This window comes from Globicephala melas, chromosome 17, assembly GCF_963455315.2.
Source record: "Globicephala melas chromosome 17, mGloMel1.2, whole genome shotgun sequence".
Taxonomy (NCBI): domain Eukaryota; kingdom Metazoa; phylum Chordata; class Mammalia; order Artiodactyla; family Delphinidae; genus Globicephala; species Globicephala melas.
Window position 1 is genome coordinate 21,393,292 of NC_083330.1, and position 7,591 is coordinate 21,400,882.

Genomic DNA, 7,591 nt, shown 5'->3' on the forward strand with positions numbered 1-7,591 from the left:
AAATCAAAGTGCACTGAATAGTGCACAGAGTGAAGTAGGTCAGAAAGAGAAAAACAAATACCGTATGCTAACACATATATGTGGAATCTAAAAAAAAAAAATGGTTCTGAAAAACCTAGGGGCAGGACAGGAAGAAGATGCAGATGTGAAGAATGGACTTGAGGACCTGGGGAGGGGGAAGGGTAAGGTGGGACGAAGTGAGAGAGTGGCATTGACATACATGCACTACCAAATGTAAAATAGATAGCTAGTGGGAAGCAGCCACATAGCACAGGGAGATCAGCTTGGTGCTTTGTGACCTCCTAGAGGGGTGGGATAGGGAGGGTGGGAAGGAGACGCAAGAGGGAGGAGATATGGGGACATATGTATATGTATAGCTGATTCACTTTGTTATAGAGCAGAAACTAATACAACAATGTAAAGCAATTATACTCCAATAAAGATGTTAAAAAAAAAACTACATGTGCATTTAATTGTGCCTCAAATGTGAGACATGTCCCCCCCCACACCTAAGCCTGCTGCACTATATTGTGAGATACATAAACAAAAGATTTAAATCATTTAGACTATATCTGGCCTTGTATCTATATTGTTGCACAACACATTCCTAAAACCAGGAAACACTAGCTTGTGAAAACACCACTTGTTGTAGTATTGTTGCCTTTTAATAACCTCGGCAGTCTTCAAAGGATTTTCATTGGGTCAAAAATTAAAGTTGAGTCACTTGGCTAAAGTCTGTTCTCTTGGAACACACTGGAGTGTTCCTGATGCCTGTGTGTATATCTAAACCTTTATAATGTAAGAGGATGAGCACGTAGCAACAGAAGTTTTATCTTGATATCATTTGATGCTACCATGGTTTGTTCAAAAGCATTCTCATAAAAGAAGTTGCAAGAATTATTTTCAGGACCGTGTATGAACATGAGGCACATAATTCTGACTACAATAGTGGGAGTGGTGAGTTTAATTCCACCCACACACCCTTATTAACTGAAAGCATTATTTCCAAGCTGCAAGACTTCAAAATCCTGGTTCCAGCAGCTATGCTGTCTGCCAGTATCCCATAAAACTTTATTTCCCTAAGGTTTCCACAATATGACATATTTGGATCATGTTCAGTTCTTACCTTCCCCTGTGTACATTTGTTTCGTGTATTTTTATTGTTCTCTTAATTATCTGCACGTAGATATTAATTCCAGAATGTACAAATAGGCACCATTGTGATTTCCCCACCACACTTTATATGATAACATCACTTATGAATGCTATTTACAAGTTTCCAGGCAGACGTGCGGTTGATCTAAATTTGTGGGACAACAGCATTCAGATATCTGCTTTCAATTTGTGTGCATGTTTCCCCCTGTTATTTTCCCTTTTTTATGACTGTATTAATTGTTAGCAGAAGTCTCTATGACATGACTGAGCAATCCAACAATGGAATGTAGCAGATTAGAAATTATTGTTTTGCTTCATCTGAGAAACGTGTCAATACAGCCTAATTCTTATGTCTTGGGGACATTTGTGTAGTGATACGCCACTTAATTGTCAGCATGTGGGCACTAGCTGACCACTGGGACATGAACTGTCCTAACATTGATGCTTTTATCGACCCATTTGACACGATACTTGCAGAAATGATGAATCAAAAACTAACCCATCAGTAAGGGAAACGGGACATGTGGGAATTGGTATGTTGCACCTCACTAAGTCTTAAGGCATTAAGGCTAAGGATTAATCCAAAGAGGCTGTGAAGGGCATCAAAGCCATATCCTAGCCTCATGCCTCAGTGAGTTAGCAGCAGAATGGAGAGCAAAGGGCCCTGCGGTCTAATCCGGAGCATTGACTTACTATTTGGTCAGGTTTATTTCCATAAATTTCTTCTGACACACAATGCGATACTTCTTTCATTGAAAAAGAGAACTTTAAAAAAGTATAAATAAAATTACTAACCACTTAAGAATATGGTTTCAAAGGATATGAATAAAAGCCATAATTTTTAAAGCCTGTAACCATGAGTAATCTAGGCTGAAAGACCCTGACAGAGTTACAGTGAGACCAACACTGAGGCTTTGAAAGTAGTCAATTAAAGGAGATGGCATGGGTCTTTAGACTGAGATAGAGTGTAACGTGAACTAGTCGATCAAGAAATAACATGACGAGGAAATGCCTCTGAACCCTACCTAGTGCAATATAATTGCTATTGTCACCTCTGCAAACAGTTCAGGTGAATATACAACTTTCCACTGATCTAGAAAATGGATGGAATATTCAGTTTCTCTCTCTCTCTCTCTGTCTTTCTCTCTTTCTCTCTCTCTTACATGTTACCAATTGTTTTCAATCCTGATTGCATTTTAGAAATATCCAAGAAACTTTTAAAAATACTAATGCCTAGACTCATCCAGAGAAATTGAGGCAGAATCTCTAGAGGTGTGGCTGAGGCATGGGTATTTTTAAAACTCTCCAAGTGACACAAATGAGTATCCAAACTTGAGAGAATTTTGGAGGTTCTAATCAATAGCTTACTCAGTATAAACAGCAGTGTGAGATACATGAGTATATTATGTATCTATGAACAAATTCCCAGAGTAGATTACAAGCTCCCCCAAAATAATTTGTTCCATAGTAATATTAAACAGTCACTGCCAACTGCTTAGTAACTGTTTGGGGGTTTTATTTTGCCTTCTTTCCTTTTCCTTTTCTTCTCAACCAAAAAAGAGGGAAAATCCCTTATACTTTCTAAAAACAAGAAAAAAAGAAGATTGACTATACTACACTTATGTGTACATTTATTTATAGGGAAATGTTTCTGCATTATGCTACTAAGTGACAAATGATTGTCCGCATGGGTCAATCTTTTTTCCTTTATAGAATACAACTCTCAGCATCCATCTATAGAGTCAACTGCTATCTTCACTCACTGTTAAAATAAAGAGTCCTTCTTTTTCTTCCCTCTGTCCATACAGGCTAATAGCTGGCTATATTTACTTAATACAAAAGATGAAAATATAGTAACATAGCAAGAGCAATAAATGATGGCTGCTAATCTTTGGCCTCATGTACACTCCCACAAATGTTCGCTCAGAAAGTGTTTAAGAAATGTTTCCTGAGTGCCATCAGGTGCATAAGAGAAGATCATGTTGGATTCCCTGGAGCTGCTCCATAAATTTATACTCTGAGTCATTTTACATTTGTGAAAAGCAGATGGTAAGAAGGGATCAGAGTTGCAAGAGATCTATTAACGCCTAGGAGCGTGAGAAAGTAAGGAGAACCTTCAAAACGTGATACAGATCTGATATCCATGGAAGGACAGAGGAAAGGAAGGTAGAATGAATAAGAAGAGTCTCAGACTACATTGTAGTTCCAAGAAAGGTTTGGCAAAGCCAATGGGACATCCTAGAGCCAAACTCACCTGTTGGGACAGTCTTGTATTCACAGGAATGGCCTGCTTTCTTGGCCACACCAGGCTCTGTCCTGTGCTGGTAACAGTAACTGGAACGATCAGTCAATCATGATCCCTGTAATAGGAGATCTGAGTGTCATGTTTTTAAGGTTACCCCAGTCCATCCCTGTGCTACATATATCCATTTCTCCATGATGCTTGGTGGCTCAGCTCCACCATGGTTCCTATGGGCTTATCTTCCCAAAGAGAACCTTAAAAGTGGAAGGTTAGTGAGATGAATAACAGTCTCTCTCTTTGCAAGTGATCTCAGGGCTACAACTGGTACTCATACTTGCCCCTTCTCCAGTACCAATTCTAAATACAACTGACCTGATAAAATGGACCAGAGATCACCTGAATGTGCAGAAGTTGCACTACAGGAAAGGAACTTTGAAAGGATGAGACTTGGAGCTTATGTAGGGTGGCTGGCACTTCTGATGTTCCTCCTCTCTGAGAGGTGGAGCAACTGAGAGAGAGAGAGACGGAGATGAGAGACTTGGACTGTACAGCATAAACAAGTCCCCTTTATGCTGCTTCTAAATGTAATCAAATGGCTTTGCTCTGGGGGAGATAAGAAAATAGAGTCCAGATTTATTACATTAGAATGCAAGCAAATGGCACTTGAGCAATGCAGAATCTGTAATTTCCAAAGCCTGTTTACCATGCAATTATTCCAGTGGTCCCCAACCTTTTTGGCACCAGGGACTGGTTTCGTGGAAGACCATTTTTTCATGGATGGGGGGTGGGTGGTTCAGGCAGTAATGCAAGCGATGGGGAGATGGGGAGAGCAGATGAAGCTTTGCTCCTGCTGTGAGGCCTGGTTCCTAACAGGCTGTGGACCAGTCCATGGCCCGGGGGTTGGAGACCCCTGCTTTACTCAGATTTCTAGTAATCTTTGCTTGGAAAGCTGTGACATTGCAGAAAAACGGGACTATTCACAAAGCCTTCTTTCGCACCATCACTTCATCTTGACAAGGTGACTCAAACTTTCATTCCTGAGGTTCTGAGCTCTTGCCAATTATACAGGTCTTAGGCCAAGTCTTCAGAGTATGTTTGGACACTATTACCATGGGTCCAGGGAGTATCAAGGGGTGTTCAAGTATGTCACCTGTGTTCCATATGGCTTCCTCTTTGACTGCATATTGTAAAAACAGCCCTAATCCCTCTTACTGATCAAGATTGATTACTCCTACCATTATGGTGACTTTTCTGTACACCTACTGATCGTCCCAATTTTCCTGAAACTATGGGGGACATGGTGCCATATAAAGCATGCGCTCTGATTTAGTGCAAACACTACATCTGGAAGGACAGCATTCTGTCCATTCAGAGTTTGCCTCCAAGGTGGTGATTTATCCATGTCTTTAGAAAGCCATTCTAAAGCCAGAAATTGTGTTTCCAAGTCAATGGGTCATGATTTATCCAGTCTTAAACTCCAGACCCCTTGATCAACACCATTAAAATCCAATTCCAGGGTTGCTTCCTTGACTCCTGCTTGTACTCACTAGCTATTTTTGCAATTTCTCCAATATGTAATCTCTTTTCTCTTTTTTCAGACCTTGTACATCCTTAGCCAAGTTATGCTGAGATTTAAACTAGTCCTCAGCTTGTGGGTCAGCAAAAGTGTTATTGGAAGCTACTGAAAGGTCACAAGTCCCTTATGGTAGACAAGCTTTTGCAACATCTTCCAAAAGGAGAAGTGCTAGCTCTGGATGAAAAAATGTGGGACATCTCTTTAAACTCATAGTGTTCAGGAGTCTGCAGAGTCATTCTCAGACATTCCTCCAGAAGTTCCATCCACACTTTAAGGTTCAAATCTGCCTTGTCAGGGTATTCAAACATCTCTTGATCTCCACTCTGACAGATCTTTGGTATACAGCTCAGCCTTTACTGTTGGAGGTAAGGGCTTTTTTGTAAGTTACTAAAGAGGTCTCTAACTGCTTGCTAATTGCCCTTTGTTTCTCATTATCCCTCCACAAAGAGTCAATACAGATTAGCAGTAACAAACAGCTCTGCTCTATTTATAGTCATAGTTCCCACCATATCTTACAAATGCCAGAATCACCTACAACTTCAAGGATATTTCCCTCCACAAGTTTATTTCTCTGGGTCTTAAACAGGGAAATATTTAGTTAGTGGGTAATCATCTTGTGCTCAGAACTGTCTATGCCCCAAAACTACTCAGAATGACGTACTTTTCACCAGCACAGGGGATAGTGAATCAATCTCAAATCCTCATTTTAACACCAGTTTTCTTGAACTATTCTATTTTCCATTTACATTAGTGTGGGTTCTCCAAGATGCTGAAGTCAAAATGGGATTAGAGATGAAAGTGGGATGGAGGGGCAGCAGAAGAAAGTGGAAAGAATATTCAGCTTATGATATAAATATCAATCTTGTGTAAGAAAATGGTGATTGGAATTAAGATTATTGTAGGACATGTTGCAGATTACAGTACAATTTGAAGAATGCTGGGGTTGGGTAGCTGAGTGCTCTCAAGACAAAGTTGTGCCTTGGAAGTGCCCTGCTTTTCACTGAAATGGGTCCACATTAGGACTTCCTCTGTGCTCAGTCATTGGCTAGGAACAGGACATAGAATATATGGCCTCAGTGTTACTGCAGTGGTGAATCCACAGGGACAGAAACTAGTATCATTGGACAGTTATGTTCCACAGAGCATGAGATCTGACTGGTCTATTTTCATAAACACCTCTACATGTAAGTCTAAGTAAATTGTATTCAGGTAGGTTCCTGTTACCAAAACCAAAGAAGGAAATTCAAAAGGTGCCAAGTAGACCCTAATATTGATTTACAGGAGAACTCCATGGGAAATCAACTTACCTCTTGCACTGAGAAGAATCAACACCATCTCTTGGTGAGACTTCTGGGATCACACTTAAAAAAAAGAGAGAAAGAAAAGAATTTCACTTGACACATATTGGGTTCAGGGTACGGTTGGGAATCTGAAAAATATTGAAAATGTCCAAAAGAGTTGGGAAAGTAGAATGCAAGCTGGATAGACAATTTAGGAAAAGTAATTCAAATTTTTATCCTCTAGGTGCTTTAGTGGAATGCATAGTAGATATAAAGACACAGAAGAATGATGTAAATATAGTGTGTGTGTGTGTGTGTGTGTTTAAGGCATGATTTAGTATCACTAATTTTATCTCATGAATGCCAATAAATTAAAAGTTGAGATGCAGAAAGTAGCTTGAGAATACAAAAATAACACTATAGTTTGACTATTTTTTAGTTCCATGAATTGTTTATATGTGGAATCCTAAAATAAACTGTGTTTTCAAGATGCCCTCAGGCTACATCCCTCAATGAACATATTTTCAAAGAGAACAGATACAGAAGTATCACTTTTAAATTCTGATCTTGACGAAACATTGTGAGTAAACATAGGTAAAACATACCCAGTATTTCTGTTTTAAGATAGCAAATTCTCCTTGTGAGACATGGACACACATATATGCAGACATACATTTATCTAGATCTCTCTCTATATATAGGAAATTATTAAATAAAATTATACATTTGAAATAAGAGCATTAATTCATGAAAATCATGCCAAATACATGAATGCAAAGCTTTTCAAAACTTTTTCAGTCTTAGAGCAAATGTAAAATTCAAAAGTTCCAGGTATGTAAATGAAAACAGCCTAGCTAAAAGGAAAAAAAAAGAAGCCAGTTAAAAGTATCTTCTCAAACATTCTAGGGTGCCCCAGGATGAACCATTTAGAAAGCCAAGATCAGAGCAGATCTCTGAATGTAGATCAAGTTTTATCAAAGCCAACTACTTGGTCTGCAAGTGGAACAAAAGACATAGTTTAACAAATGCAGAAATAATGAGGGTTTCAGATTTCTAACCGAGGCTCCAAAAGATATACTCCAGTCTAAAATATCAAAGCATGGGAGTTCACAACTGAAACTGTACTATTGCCACATAGAATTTCTGCATACCATAGGCAGAATTTATAAAAGCAAAAATTTCAGTCACTTCCTCTTTGTATTTCTCTAATGAGAAGAAAATATATGCTAGATCTAGCCTACAAGAAATTTGCAAATTTCAGTATTTATGTTGGTTGACCCAAGAAATCTGTTGATTCTATGGAAAATTAAACTCATTACTCTCCCGCAGATTCTCAAG